Genomic DNA, 15922 nt, shown 5'->3' with positions numbered 1-15922 from the left:
TTCTTTCTACAGAAATGGTCCCTGACTGGTGAAAAATACAATTTTAAAGAAAGACATGACCATGGTGAGGGAGAAGGAAAAAAAAGATGACTATAGAGAATCCCAATAGTAATAAGTCCCCAATTCTAGACTTTGCTAATGTTAATTACATAATGCAGTCAATCCTCCCCATAGTTTGTCATGAGTCAATAAATTTCCCTTTGTTAAAACTATTACAAAATTGTTTTCTCTCTTTTGTCCAAGCATCCTCAGAAAACAGATACACATGTATATAATCAAGTAATACAAATACACAAGGAACATTTAAAAAGAAAAAGGAAATAATTCTAGATGGGGAATGTTAGGCAGCTAGATACAGGAGAACTGAAAATCACAGAGAAAGAAAATATTTCTCTTTAAACGTGGTGCGCAGTGACTTCTGTTTTTAATAAGTGGAATAAGAATTATGGTGATCAGACAGGTAATGGAATATTAGTGCTCCTGAGAGCCAAAAAGTAGGAATCCCCACGTGTTTAAAGATGGCAGCAAATGGGAAAAGATTTATGCTTCCTCCATTGCCTGAAATCATAGCTGAGCATTCTGGTTTCTGTTTCCTCCTTACTCAATGTGTCCGTTGAAGCTTTGCCAGCCACTTCTAAACTGACAATACCAAATGAACTTCTTTCCCAACTCTCTTGGAATAATACGGCAAATCTCCTGTGGAATCAATCACTCCTTGATTGAGATGTTCCTGTGGACGGGTGAAGGTCTACTAGCCATTACTGCCATCTTTCTGTGTGTAAGGACAGCAACAGCCATGCCTCAGAGGAAGCTCCAAAATGCAGAAAGCAGAGACAATTTCCAGTTAATCTAAAGAGCAGCGCATGTGTCCCATAACAAAGCACATCTGTCAAAAGGGACCACACAAGCTGGGTTTAGGGGCTCATGCCTATAATCCCAGCAACTTGGGAGGCTGAGGCAGGAGGACTGCAAGTTTAAGGCTAGTCTCAGCAACTTAGTGATATCCTGTCTCAAAATTAAAACAAAACAAAACAATAATAATAAAAAGGACTATGTGTGTAGTTCAGTATTAAATCACCCTGGGTCCAATTCCTCATACAAAACAAACAAACCAACACTGCACACCTAAACTGGAGAACACATTCAAATCCTTTCAGTTTCTGTGACCCAGAGTGTGAACAATTGATGGAAATAGTAAGTTTTCTTGAAATTATTTGTGACAGTGGAAAATAATTTAACCCCTCTACCTCCATTTCTTATGTACCAAAAAATGGCTTGTTATTATTATACAATATCTAATATTTTTAGTTTTACATGTAAACTAAATAAGCTTTTTAAAAAACTTCTTGTGACAGTTATAAAGACATTTGACCAGGACTCTGCTTGAGTTCGGTATCTCTAACAACCACAGAGCATTGAAAAAAAAAAAAAAAACTTATGTAAAAAATGCCCTTATTTGGGCTAGAGTTGTGGCTCAGTGGTAGAGTTGCTCGCCTAGCACACGTGAGGCACTGGGTTCGATCCTCAGCACCACATAAAAATGAAATAAAGATATTGTAAAAAAAAATGCCCTTATTTTCTGAGCATCATGCTAAAGCACTGTCTCATTTAATCTTCACAGCACTAGGAGGCAGGAACTTAATTATTTGCCTGTTATAGTTGAGGTTCAGTGAGGTTAAGTAATATGGCAGAGGTCACATGATTACATGAAAATGAGATCCCAGGAAATGAGATTTGAGCCCAGATTGCCTATTAGGAGTTGAATCATGTCCCCTCAAAATAGATATATTGAAATGTTAACCCCTGTGATATCAGAATGTGGCCATATTTGGAAATAGAGTTATAGCATATTTAGTTAGTTAAGATGAGGGCACACTGGAAGAGGATGGTCTCTAATTTGAAAGAATGACATACTCATTAGAAGGTCACATGATGATAGTCAGACAGGGAGGGTGGCTAGTATGGACGAAGTAGAGACTGAAGCAGCAAGCCCATGAAGGCACAGAGGCCAGGAAGAGACCAGAAAAGGCCACCTTAGATTTCAGAGGAAGGATGGCCCTGCTAATATCTTGATTTGGGACTTTTGGCATATGAATGAGGACAATAAATTTCTGTTGTTTTAAACCACCCAGTTTGTGGTACTTTGTTGACAGTAGCCCTAATAAACTAAAACAGCAGCTAGCTTCTTAGCCTCCAGAGTGGGATGTTTCCATACCACCTGAGCTTGAAGTCTTCTCCAGATGATTAGAGGAACATCTGATTACATGTAAAAAAAAAAAAAAGCATGTTTTTAATTTTATTAAATTCCAGTTACATGAAGATACATACAATTTTTTTTTAAAAAATCAAAATTCTTATTTTCTGTCAGCTGTGGTAACCACAAGTTTTGTAATTATTTTAACGTCTTTCATGAAATACCTGAACTCTACCCTTTTAAATTACTGAAATAGGCAACATTTATCCTGAAGCAATTTTCTTCTTCAAAGGCAGCTCTTTGTATTTGTGGGTGGCTATGAGGACTGTTTTATTTGAATAAATAAAGAACTCATTGAGGAAAAATACATTAATACTAGGATGGGCAAATAAGACAAGTCTACAGAATATACTTTCTCCATAGTCAGTGTTTACTAGAGCAGAGGCATGGATTTCCTTTAACTAGAAAGAAATGACAGTGAGAAGAAGACATTCAGGAGAGAGGGAGAGAGGGAGAGGAGAGGAGAGGAGAGGAGAGGAGAGGAGAGGAGAGAGAGAGAGAGAGAGAGAGAGAGAGAGAGAGAGAGAAGACATATTGAAAACATATTTTCAGGGAGGGGATTTAAAAAAAGAAAGAAAGAAATGATCATGAGTTGGATGTATGGAGGAAGAAAAGTGAACCTGGAGACAGCAGCAGAGGAATGTGGAGAAAGAGAAAGAACAAGGGAGGGGACTGAGGTGGGGGGGACAGAAGGTGGAGGGAGAGGGGTGAAAGGAGAGGAAAGAGAGAGAGAAAGTGAAAGAGGAAAGGAGAAAGAGAAAGTGAGAAAAAGGGGGAGAGAGGGAAAAAAGTAAGAAAGAAAGAGGAAAGAAAAGATGAGAGGGAGAGTAAGAGGGGAAATGGGGCGTGTATGTGTGAAGGTGTGAAATTCTGTGCTTCTGCTTATGGGTAACAGGGCAGACACCTTCTTCAGGTTCTTAGCAGCACCTCTTCTTGAATACAAAGAAATAAGACACATTCCAGGGCCCTTTCTCATGAGGATAAGTTTCCAGTCAAAACTCCAAAAGGAGAAAATTCTCTTAAAAAAAAAAAGTTTTCCCCTCATCTTGGCAACTTCTTGTCTCTAAAACAAAAGAGCGTCTGTATTCCTATCACTTTGTTTTGAAGAGTGTTTTTTAGGAGCCGCCACATCACATGCAATACTTGATCACCATCAAAGCCCAAGTTCTCTAATGCCAAGAGCCAACTGTGCTGTGGTTTGATCTTTGAGAAATATTTCTGGATAGTAAAGATCAAGGGCCATAAATATGGAGGCACATCTTGTTAACACTCTCTCTTAGCTCTTAGCGCTGTTGGAGTATCACAGTTATTCAGAGTAGGGCTCTCCAGTGATGCACACAATGACAGCAGCCCATCGTATAAAATTAACATTTTTAAATGCAATATATTCAGTTTCTACTACCTGTAATCATAATCTACATTTGTAATACTTATCATCAATGCAAATAAATAATAAAACATCCCATGAAAAGCTTCAGGGTTCAAAGTAGACTCATCCCTTAATATAATCAGCCAAGAGAAGCACCATGATAAAGCAAAACGAAAGTCAGCAGTATCAAATAAACATCCCCAAAACCAGATGTATACAAAAACGTATGGACAGAGAAGTTCTTCAGAGAGAAAGTGATCTTCAGGTGTCACTTTAACTTTTGGTGTTAGGAAATGTTTATATAGTAAATATATTGAGAATTTTGTTTATGCAACATATTGCCTACATTTTTAAATGTGTATATGTCTTTTTATAATCCAAATATCCCTTTTTCTTATTTTTCTGAGGGCTTCCTAAAATTCAATTAAGAAATTTGCAGTTAGGACATATGGGTGAAAGAGAACACTCTCAGTCCCTGACTTATCAATGGTTCAACTGGAGTTTTTTTGAGTTATGATGGTGCAAAAGGAATACATATTAGGTGAAAACTTCTTTGAAGTTTGATCTTTTGCCTGGCTGGTGACATGTGGTATGCTATGCTCTTGAGAGGCTGTGCAGAAGCAGGGAGTCCCAGGTCCCTGCCAGTTAAATTAGAGGAAACCACTGATATTCCTCAGTGTTCTGTGTTGCTAAGCTGTGATGTTCAGTAGGTTCAAGGCACTTCAACTTGCAATATTTTCAACTTATCATGGGTTCGTCAGGAGGTAACCCCTTCATAAGTCAAGGAGCATCTTTACTAGAAAGTAGAATTTTATAAATGGCAAATCTGTTGTATAGCTAGAATGTTCTCTGAAATCTCAACCCACCATAGACGAGAAGAAGGTTTCACAGAAGGTAAGACCACAGCCAGGCTTGACAAGACTGAGACAAGGGCCGAGGAGGCACTGCCATGCAAGGGAAGGTCAGAAGAGAAAGGCCCTGGAGAAGCCTTAGAATGTGGGAGGAGGCCGTGGAAAGACCAACCTCCCTAGGGCTGCTGGGGTCAGTATGCTTGGCAGGTCCCTGAAACAGGAAGCCAATGTAGATTCGTGGTGAGGGGAACAATCTGATGAAAAAAGTGGTTTATTAAGACTGACCTGGCACCAATATGCCAGCTGGGATTGGGTTGCAGTAAAGCAAATACAGATAGGTTGAACTGTTGTGCAAAACAGCAATAAGCCAGACATCAAATGGTAAGGGACTGGGAAGGGGTCACAGCAGTGGGAATGGAGGGAAGGAATGTAACACAAGGTTTGTCTGAGCCTAGAGACAGGATGTTGAGCTTTATCTTTAAGATGTGAATTTCTCTTTTGGCTGATGATAACAAAAGTCTTTTAGCCTTAGGTCAAATGTTTAGGCATCAGGCAGAAGAATACTGTTTTAAAGGCTGTAATTTAGGACTGGGAGATCACTCCTAGAGACTTCAAAATAAAGCACTCAATTCTGCAAATTTTTCCTTTCAGTCACTGTGTCCATTTTTAAAAGTCAGCATTTTAATATAATTTTCTCTAATAATTAACCTTATCCTCTTTTTATCCCCCAAGTATTTTCATTGGGTATTTTAAAATCAGGATTTTAGAAAATACATTTATGTTTTCCCCATCTTTAAATTAGAGAAATTGCATGAGCAACATGGAGGCATATTTTAATTGAAGTATGCTTTCTAGACAGTGGACAAACTTGATCTTGAGGCCTTTTATCTAGAAAGTTCATAACTCTGAATCAATACTAGTTGCTTAAGAATATGCAAGAAAAAACATTATAATAATTTATACTCCACATATATCAAAATATACTCTACTGTCTTGTATAAGACAAGTAAAAAAAGAAAAAAGTATATATATATATATATATATATATGTGTGTGTGTGTGTGTGTGTGTGTGTGTGTGTGTGTGTGTTTATGTATATATGTATGTAAATTATTGAAAATGCAAAAGATATTAAAATATCCATGTACTTAAACACATCAACTTTGTTCATAATCAGAGACTTCAAACTTTTCCTTAAAGTTCATTTAGTCGTATTTTAGACTCTTTTTTAACAAGAATGTGTATGTATTTTTAGGCGATGAAACAAATAGAAATATAGCCAAATGACAGGGGTAGGTCACTCCCAATTTATTGATTCATTTACTAAACAACTTTTTATGGTTATCGATTTCTAAGAAAGGTGATAATTACAATGATGAATAAGAATCTATCCCTAGCCAAGTGAGAGTGAATTTCTGGATCTACATAGTCCCTTATTTGTCTATCAAGTCATTTCACTTATGTGAATAGTTCCAACAACCCTATGAAGAAGTGATGAGTCATTTTCACTTTTAGATCAGAAAACAACCGGAAAGCTTAGATCTGTTGCTACCCACTTCACATGAAGCCCAGGCTTCACCATTTCCTCACTCTTTCCTCTGTGAATGCTGTTAGCAAATTGATGACATTCATAAATACACACCAAATTTCTTTCTACTCCACGCCAGGCACCAAAGGCTTTTGGATGGGGAAGATGAAATCATCAGAATCAGTGTGTTCAAGGAGTCCACAGTCTGGGAGTGTCTTTCCCCAGTCCATACAAACCAAGCCATCAAATCTCAAATCCCACCTCCACCATAGAGCTCTGTACACAACCTCAAGTCACATGTATTTGACGTTCCCCTAAATTCCTGAACAAAAAAACAATCTAACAAATGTTGACCTTATCAGTATATACTGTTTTATATTTCCCATTTTTGAAATGTAGGTCTTAGCTGCTTTACTAGAATTCTAATTTCCATATGGGCAATGAAGCAGAGTTATGGGTTCCTATATTCCAGATCTCATTTAAGTTAGAAGTCATTCTGAGTGAGGTCTAGTAAGTAAGAGCACCTTAATAAGAACAATGAAACACACAACAACAGTCTAAGTTGTTCAGTAATCATGAGGCATTTAGTTGTGATGTTTCATCTCTGATATCAGGAATGACATGAATTGAAGCAGTAAAATTATATGCTTTCTGAAGCAAATGAAAGACAAAATAAATGTATGATGATGTTTGAAAATAATGTTTCTAATGATTCTTTTCCTTTGCTATTATAGGTACCTTTCATTTTCTGATAGATGTGGGTAGGTACTTATTGGTAATTAAAAGCTGCATTTTGTATTTTTATGAAAGGACAAGAGAAAGTGGTAGAATTTTCAGTAAACATTCAACTTCAGTGTACAGAAGACTTACTTGAGAAATGGGTTGGAATGTAGATCTCAGGGGCCTAAATATTTTAATTCTTCTCCAGGCTTTAGTGGGGGGAAAGTCATCTTTACTTTCACTATAGTCTTTTGCCAAGAATTCAATGGGCCTGAGGACTTCCCCATGTAGGTCAGAGAGGTAAGGCCCAGAGTCAAGCTATTCTAGGACTCTCTTCCAATTTCTGTTGATGTAACTAAAAAAAATAGAATAGCAAAGTATTCCTTCCTGGGAAAGGTCTACTAACACAATATTGAGAAATGACTATGTAATTCATGGGTGGACAAAGAAGGAAGTCATTTTGTGACATTTATAAGTGAACAAGGAAGAAAGGAGGACATTTCAGGCAGAGGGAATCCATGTGTCAAGAAAGAGTGTTATGATGAGAATATTAGGTATTTGGTAAATGTCTACAAGCCATCTGGGCTGCTGTCTGTCTACTGTGTTTTAAAGAAGTGCAGGGTATCTGCAAACGATGAGTGTGGCCTTGCCCTGCTCACTAGGGTGTAAGCCACGTGGGGATTTAGCATTAATTAAGCAATCCTGGTATAAATTTGGCCATTATTTAACTGTGTCCTTAGTTCCCCTGTAGTAGGTATCTGCATGAGATTCAAGATATTAGTCACTTCTGACACATTAACACCAATTCTTTGCAAACAAGTATTTTTCCCCACAAAAACCTCCTTGCCTCTATCCCCAAAGAAAAAAAACTATTAGCATGCCTCATTACTTGTGCATTTATTTTATGTGGTTAAGGGGCTGAACACTTTTCATTAACCAACTTAAGAGAAAAAGGAACTCAACCATAACTACCTCTTGTTTCATTTAGATCAGAAATTTTAAAGATGTATAAGGGAATTGAACACCAGGGTAGACTCCAAACTGGCAGAGCTGTAGTATGTCTGGAAACTTCTGGGACAGTTTAACTAACAGTTAGAGACACAGTGCCACATTTCTTAATTTAGCAGAGAGGAGCTGATTCTGTAGTTTCTCAATTTTGATGATTAGTAGTGGTAGACAAGATGGCATTAAATTTTGCTTTTTAAATCCCAGGTGATTTCTTTTTGACAATTAGCATTTACAAACTCTGATAAATAATTATTCTTTTGCAGATATTAAAAACATAAATGTTATTTTCTTAAAGGTACAAAAATGATTTTGAAACATGAAACCATATTTTTAGGCTTTATCATAGCATGTAATTTAACACTCTGGGCTAGTCTGGCATGGAGGGGACATAAGGAGACTTAGTCACCAACATCTGTGACTAACAAGTTCAGTGGTTAGGGTCTTTCCAATTGTCTTCTCTCTTGCCTCCTTCTATTAATTAGTCACCAAGTTTAGTCATTATAATCCTTTCTTAATTCTTGACTTCATTCCTTCATCATCAGCAGTATCCAAATTCATACTAAACTTTTAGACATTTACCAAATATTTAATATTCTCATCATAACACTCTTTCTTGACACATGGATTCCCTCTGCCTGAAATGTCCTCCTTCCTTCCTTGTTCACTTGTAAATGTCACACAGTGACTTCCTTCTTTGTCCACCCATGAATTACATAGTCATTTCTCAATATTGTGTTAGTAGAACTTTTCCCAGGAAGGACAAGCATTCACCAAAAGATATTTGTTTAAAATTAACTTCCCAAAACATTTTTTGATCTGTCAACAAAGTATGGATGCTAATAATTGTAGCTAGGAATTTGCGAAACTCACGTGAAACTGTGTTGCAAACCATGAACCAAAGAGAACCTAAGGTTGTACTTTTTAAAATTATTACAAATATATCCTAGAGCTCATTGCTAGTCTTTACATTGTCGCATGGCCATTTTAATTAATAAGTTGTTGAACTTTCTCGTTGCGATTAAAACCTGTCCAACATGACATGACACAGACTTGGGGTCAAAGGTGATCAGTGAATTATGCAAAAGATAAAAGTCTCTAATGCCAAAGGAGAAATATACTTCATCATGGAAGGAGTTCTTTGTTCTTAGTTAGGAAAAATAAACAAACATTCTCATCATACCAAAGATTCCTGTGCACAAATCATCAGCAACCATGATGGACCTATTTCTGATGCTGATGGTCCTGTCACATGGTAAGATGCACAAGCTGTCACTGTTATCCAACTGCTGAACCAAAAAGGCACATGCAACTGAAGGCTTTGCAGATTTCTATAGGCCAAGGATGACAATGCCATACACATGACTCTTACAAACCTTAGTAAATGAACACCTGCTGTATCTTCCCAATTCCTAATAACTCCAAATACCCACCCTTCAAAAGCCAAGAAGTTTAAAAAATGCTGGCATTTATATGAAAGAACACAGAACTTTGTAACCAACAAGTGTAATTAACAGTAGAAAATGCACTCACTGAAAGAGAGAATTCACTATCATTTACAACAAAAGATCAAAATCTCACAACAAAAATAACAGCAAACTGCTTCATCTGTTACCAAGAGTTTGAAAGTTACCAAAACAAAATGAGACTCAAACATATGTACTATAAGTTCTAACACAAAAAGATCAAAAATTTCCTTTTCACTATTCAAGATAAATAATGCTTACACTCATAGATGACAGGTAAGGAGAGACCTGAGCACTGAACCACCATCATATCTCCATTTACCTCTGTCTGGGCATCAGATAATGCTATCAACACCTACAATCTTATAATGTATTAAATTCTGACTCATTATTGAAAATAATACATACTAATAGAAGTCAGTGTCCCATCATGTCTGATAATTTATATTAAAAGCAGCTTTTTTCTGTACTTAAATGTCACTTGGCTTGCCCTTCTTAGCATTTTCTATCCTCATTTCTCTTTTCCAGCCACTTTCCTCTTTACTGAAACACAGAACGCAGGGAAAGAAAGACGTGGTATGCAACTGTTTAAACTCCATCATTTACATTCGTGTCATTCCGAAAGACAAAATGGTTTGTGAGGTTGGAAGGTCATTTGAACCATAGATCACTCCTTATCATGGGACTTCTCATGAAATTTAGTCTTGTACTCTGTTACAAAAACTTAAAATAAGACTATTTTGTTATTTCATTATATTTAAATCAATGTTAATGATATTAATAGAGTTAAGAATACACAATAATGTGTGTTTTATTCTTTAAAAGATTTCTCCTCTTTGACTTCATCCTTAGAGGTTGAAGACATCTGTTCTCACCTCTTTGTAATGAAAGAATAACTATGACTAAACTTTATTGAGCATCTAAATACTCCTATATCTACTAGCCTTAAAAATGCAGGTATGATGATGAGATTCAAAATAAAGCAGCATCCATAAGTAATAATTGTAACTGCATATCTCTCTCCTCACTTAAATTATAATAACCATGTAAAGGAGTTCTATTTTTTGTGCTTAATTTCCAAAAGGAGAAACTGATACCAAGAGAGATTGAGTAATTTGACGAAGAACCACAAAGAGTAAAGATAATAAATTGAGTAACTGGCCCAGAGCCTATGTACCCTGAGAAATTTTAACATACAGCTTCCCAGAAGAGAGAGAATTTAAAGAGAAGATGATTGAAGTTCTGTTCTATGTTGAGTAATTATAGAACAGAACTCATCATCAAAGAAAATGGGGGAAAGATTTCCACAAGTACCAGAAAATAAACATGATTTGTGTTGTCAATTGTGCTTAAAATGGCATGGTTTTTAAAAGTAAGAGCTCAGTGTCAAGGATTCATTGAGATTCTCTGGAACCTCAGTCATTAAGGCCAGGCCAATAAATGACTTTCTCTTGTTTGTTTGGAGCTTTGTTTCTGCTTTTCTATCAAATAGCTATGAAATATACTTATAATGACAAAAAGATATTATGATAGAAAAATGATCTCTTAGTCTCTTGGAATATCTTTTGTCCAGAATTGACTAGGAAAAAAAAACATAGTATTTTTAGTGATGACTGAAATGGAGAGTGAGGATATAATATGATGTATAATTTCTACCTGCACAAACTGAGGCTGATTTAGTCCTCAGTGTAGACTTTAAAGGAAAAGAATCAGGGAATGTGAAGGTGACAAAAACCAAGGACAATGAGAATAAGCTAAAAGGAGGTTGAAAAAGTCACCAATAAATAAACTATTGGTTTTTATTAGTTTCTAAGCAAATTCTTGCAAAAGTTTTAAAACTCAGTTAAAATTTTCATTGTGAATGACATGCATTGTTCATAAGGTTTTACAATTTCCAAATTACATAATACCCTGAAAGTGTATTAGAAATATGAGGCTTCCTTTTCATGTTGGTAAAAAGTATCAAAATCAGATCTGCAGGTGATTTACCAAACTATGTAAATATACAGGTCAAAATGGTATGTTCATAATTTTCTTTGTAGGCCGAAGCAAAGAACTTTTCCATGATGGGGAGGAAAAAAGTAGTACCTATGAAAATTAAGCATTTCAGCTGGGTCCTTGGCACACACCTATAGTCCTCAGCAGATCTGGAGGCTAAGGCAGGAGGATTGCAACTTTGAGGCCAGCCTCGCAATTTAGCAAGGCCCTAAACAACTTAGTGAGACTCTGTCTCAAAATAAAAAAATAAAAAGGGCTGGGGATGTAGCTCAGTGGTAAAGTGTCCCTGGGTTTAACCCCCTGTAACAAAAAAAGAAAATACCGTATTTTAATTCTGTAGTCCAAACTAAAGGGAAAAAGACGCCTAAAAGTAAAATAAAGTATTTTGACTCTGGCCTCTACGCCATTCAGAAAATATTTTTTACTGATATATGAATTAGTAATTTTGAAAGTGCTTTATGTATATTAAAGATTTAAGCAAATAAGTAAATTCATTATAGAAGAAAAGAGGTACATTACTTTATGAATAAGGACATCTAACACCCAGATCTTGTTTTCTAAGTACCATTCTTAAAAAGGAATTTGGACTCCTGGAGAAATGACTGACTCAAGGATTGGATTAAGAGAAATATAAGAATAGTCTAGAGTATCTTATAGTACCAGAAAATAAGAATCTTCTAAAAATGATGGTGACATATGAATAAGAACAGGGGCTAACTTGGAGGGGCTCCCAATGGTCAAAGGTGGACCAAAATAAAGACCAGTGGTAATGAACCATGACTCATAGCATGAAACAAAACCCCTGGTCCATACTGATAAAAATTAACAATTGAAAAAGTATATAAGTGGAAAAGATGGAAAGCTCTTCCTTACAGAATTTCAATTAAAAATATAGAGAGGATGATGAGAAGAAAAAATTGTCATTTATCACATGTTTTAAGAAAAAATATTTAGAGACCAAACCATTGTTGAAAGTATGATTTAAAAAAAAAATCTGGTCATTTCAATAGTCTCAAAGTATTTCTCCACCTGATACTATTAATTACAAGAAGGAACTGACCAACTTTATGGTAGAGAAACCTGGTAGACCTCAACTGAGAAACTGAAATTAACTTCACTAGTAATTAGACAACCTGACATCCTGTGCTTCCTAACATGATGCTCTGAGAAGGAGACAGCATCACTTTTATGGTGCTGTTGTTAAAAAAAATGCGTAACTTGGATTCAATCATGATAAATATCAGAAATCCCAAAGTGAGAGTTATTCTCCTACATAACTGGCTGTTGCTCTTCAATAGGGTCAAGATGTTTCAGGCAAGCAAAATTGTGCAACTGCCTCAGACCGAGGAAACTAAATGCAATGTGTGGCTCTTGTTTATATCCTGGTCCAGATTCAGTTCATGGATGGGAAAATTGATAAAATTTGAATAACACTTATAAATTAGTTAATAGTATCATATCACAATTAATCTCCTTATTTGGGTAACTTTAAACTGCTAACATTTAGAAAAATTTAAAAATGGGGATGAGATTTGCCAATCTTTCTCTCACCGGTTTTAAAATACAAAGTTAAAAAATAAGATATAAAATTTATAAATGTCTCATGTTATTGATTGGCAATGCTTCTCAAGAAGAAATCTCAGTAACAATCACTAAAATTTGCCTCAGAAAGGCTTTCAGCTCTATTATCTCCTTTGACCTTTATTTTCATTTCAAAGTATTTTAAGTGAGTTGCCACTGTTTGCAAATATCAGAGCAGAAGTGATTCTCAAATATGAGAATTTTTGAATCCATAACTAAAGTCATATTTAACAAATCCATTGCTTCCCTAGTTTTCCATTTCTACAAGAGCTTTATGACTATAGAAAGAGAAAAGAAGAGTTAACAATAGCAATGCCACAAGTTGTTCAAGCAATTTTGGGCAATTAACGTGGAATATTCAGACCATGGCTCTGGAGAGTCACAAAGAAACAAAAGTAATGACGGAAGCAGTACCATGTGAATTCACTGTGCAACTGAATAAAGAAAGCAAGTCAGGTAAACAGCATGACTAATAATAATGAGAAAGAACATGGAAAGAAAAAAAAGTCGAAAGTTTGGTTCTTAAAGGAAACTAGTATGACAACATTCCAGAGTGATAAAGAAATAAAGCAAAGAAAGAAAGAAAAGGAAGAAAAAGAAATGAGAGAAAAAAATAGTAGCTAGAGAAAGGTTAAAAATAAGACATTAAACTTGAAAGAGGAAAGGTCCTATTGAAATTAGAATGGAAGTCAATGAGCTGTGGATGTGGTCCCTAACTCACAGCTGTCACCGGCTCAGCACAGATTCAAATTCATTAGAATTCAGAACATGAAGCAGCTGAAACTCCTGTAGGGGAACTTGAAGCTAATTCTGTGAGGTGGCACAGCAGACACCCAGAGGAGTTGGAAGTTCTTATCACAGGACCCAGGTACCTTGGCCTCCAGGTCCACAGGGTGTTCTGTCCAGAGAAACAAGTGTCAACTCAGGACAAAAGCCCAGATGAAAAACCCTAATTCTAAGACTCCAGCAGGTTCCTAATCTATACCAAATGACTCTAGGACTGCTGCTCGACATTCTCCTCCCCACAGCTTAGTTTTCACACAGTCTTATGGGTGTGAACAGTCCCAAGTGTCCTGGTGATTGCTATATAACATTTGCTCTAAAATAGAGACAGGATGATTTATTAATAAAAGCGAGTGAACAAGTCCCAGAACAGTAAGCAGCAACTAATAGCAAAAGAAACTAGTTTCTGTTAGTTATTTTTGTAATCATAATTTCTGAAATTGATGTTTACAGTCAAACAAAAATTAGCAGAGGAAATGAGAGAGAACAAAACTTACATTCACAGGGTTCATTTTAAATGGAAGAATTTACCATACTCTCCATCAATGAGCTAAAACACAATTATAATCTACAACCAGTCATTAATTATGAAAGATCATCAACTTAAATTAGTCTAAGAAAGCATTATTTTATGTGATAAATTGCAAGACATTTAATATCATGCCTGATTTAGTCAAAACTTTAGAGATGAAGAAGCAAGATAATAAGATAATTGATCAACCTAGAGTACTAGAGTAGTAAATTTTGTCTTAACCTTTATAAAGACCATTAACAAGTAAAAAGCAAGAGCTGATCTCACTTGCATTACACTTAAGTACTAAACAAATCTATTAATAAAAGGCAAATTGGAGTTTGCAAAAAGAAGGACTTGCATTGGATTAAATGAGTAAAGATTTAAAAATCTGAGATTCTTAAAATTGCATTTGTCAGTCTTTATGGGAAAAGTTCACTAATGACTTATACAATATGGAGGCTTTTATAGTGTCATGCCTTGCAAACTGTGTTTCAGAAAAAGCAAACAAACAAACAAGCCAGGTGCACTAGTGCATGCCTGTATTACTTAAAAGTTTAGGAGGCTGAGAAAGGAGGATTTCAAGTTCAAAGTCAGCCTCAGCAACTTTAATAAGGCCCTAAGCAACTTAGTGACACCCTGTCTCAAAATAAAAAATAAAAAGGGCCAGGGATGTGGCTCAGTGGTTAAGTGGCCCTGGGCTCAATCCCTAGTACCAAAAGAAAAAAAAAGAAAAGAAAACTTTTCAAATAAGCTGTCAAATAGTTAATAGTGATTTACAACAAACAAAAAGTACCACATTCATAGGCAAGCAAGAATTAAAAGCATCATTCTAAAGAAAGTAGGGCTGCCAGATCAATAACTTCTCTAAAGCCTCAAACAAATGTTCTGTGGTTGGATTGCTTAAAGGGCTGTCAGAAAGTTGTGGTGCTTTCCTGCCTCTTATTAAAATTAATTATAGCACAAAATTTAATGTCTCAGAAAGGGGACAAGTAGACTACCTCCTAAAGAGAATTCTGTAGAAATTTAACAAGAGGATACCAGAAAATTGATAAACTGGTGACTGAAGAAAGAGCATTTAATACCTTTATACCAAATCAATGCTCAGATTTAAGGAAAATATTTAACCTGATCCTTTGGGACTAGTTTACCGAAGACCCTCATTGCCTAACCCCTAGTCTATAAAGCAATCTGCTCACAATTTATGGGTCAACACTGGAATCAGCAATCAATCTCCAATTTCTTAAACAGTCACTAGATCTGTACACTAACAAACTCCAACACCAACTGTAATTCAAGCACATCCGAGACTAATATGAGCTATCATATTAATTACACATATATAAAATGTGTAATTTTATCACATACATATTAACATGATGATATGTGTATTTATTTGTTCTCCATCTCTCCAGCTCCCCTCCACTCCTGCCCCCTCAGGCCCATGGTATTATGACCTTTACATATCATATAATCATTCTGAATCATTTTAGCATTTCACACTAATAATATAATTCATAAGGATATCATGCACTAATTGCTTGGCATTTCCACAAAATAATTTAATAGAACTTTATTTTATTTAATGGCTCTTTCTAAGAGATTGAGAAAATCTTTTTATCACATCAAATTAATAGAAAACAAGAGTAAGTAAGTTAGCCAATCCCCAAAAAACAAATGCAGAATGTCTTCTTTGATATAAGGGGGCGAGACTCAAAACAGAGCAGGGAGGAAGAGCATGAGAAGATTACGATTAAACAGGAAGGAGAGGTGGGAGGGAATGGGAGAGAGAAGGGGAATTGCATGGAAGATGGAAGGAGACCCTCATTGTTATACAAAATTATATATAAGATGGTG

At 35.9% G+C, this 15922-nt stretch overlaps 1 protein-coding gene across 3 annotated transcripts in view; it reads right to left on the bottom strand.

Moving 5' to 3' along the window:
* The window catches only part of Arhgap24 (Rho GTPase activating protein 24), a 482648-nt gene that overhangs the window by 440660 nt on the left and 26066 nt on the right, over window positions 1-15922 (bottom strand). Inside the window, exon 2 of one of the 3 annotated variants that reach the window (XM_071614402.1) lies at window positions 2216-2256. The exons of the other annotated variants lie outside the window; for them this stretch is intronic. The gene's annotated coding sequence lies outside the window, so the exon portion shown is untranslated. The remainder of the gene's footprint in view (window positions 1-2215; window positions 2257-15922) is intronic. 3 annotated transcript variants of the gene reach the window in all.

The sequence above is a fragment of the Marmota flaviventris genome, chromosome 7 (assembly GCF_047511675.1).
Source record: "Marmota flaviventris isolate mMarFla1 chromosome 7, mMarFla1.hap1, whole genome shotgun sequence".
Classification (NCBI taxonomy): Eukaryota; Metazoa; Chordata; class Mammalia; order Rodentia; family Sciuridae; genus Marmota; species Marmota flaviventris.
The sequence above is the reverse complement of the archived record's forward strand: the minus strand, read 5'-3'. Positions and strand labels throughout refer to the sequence as shown.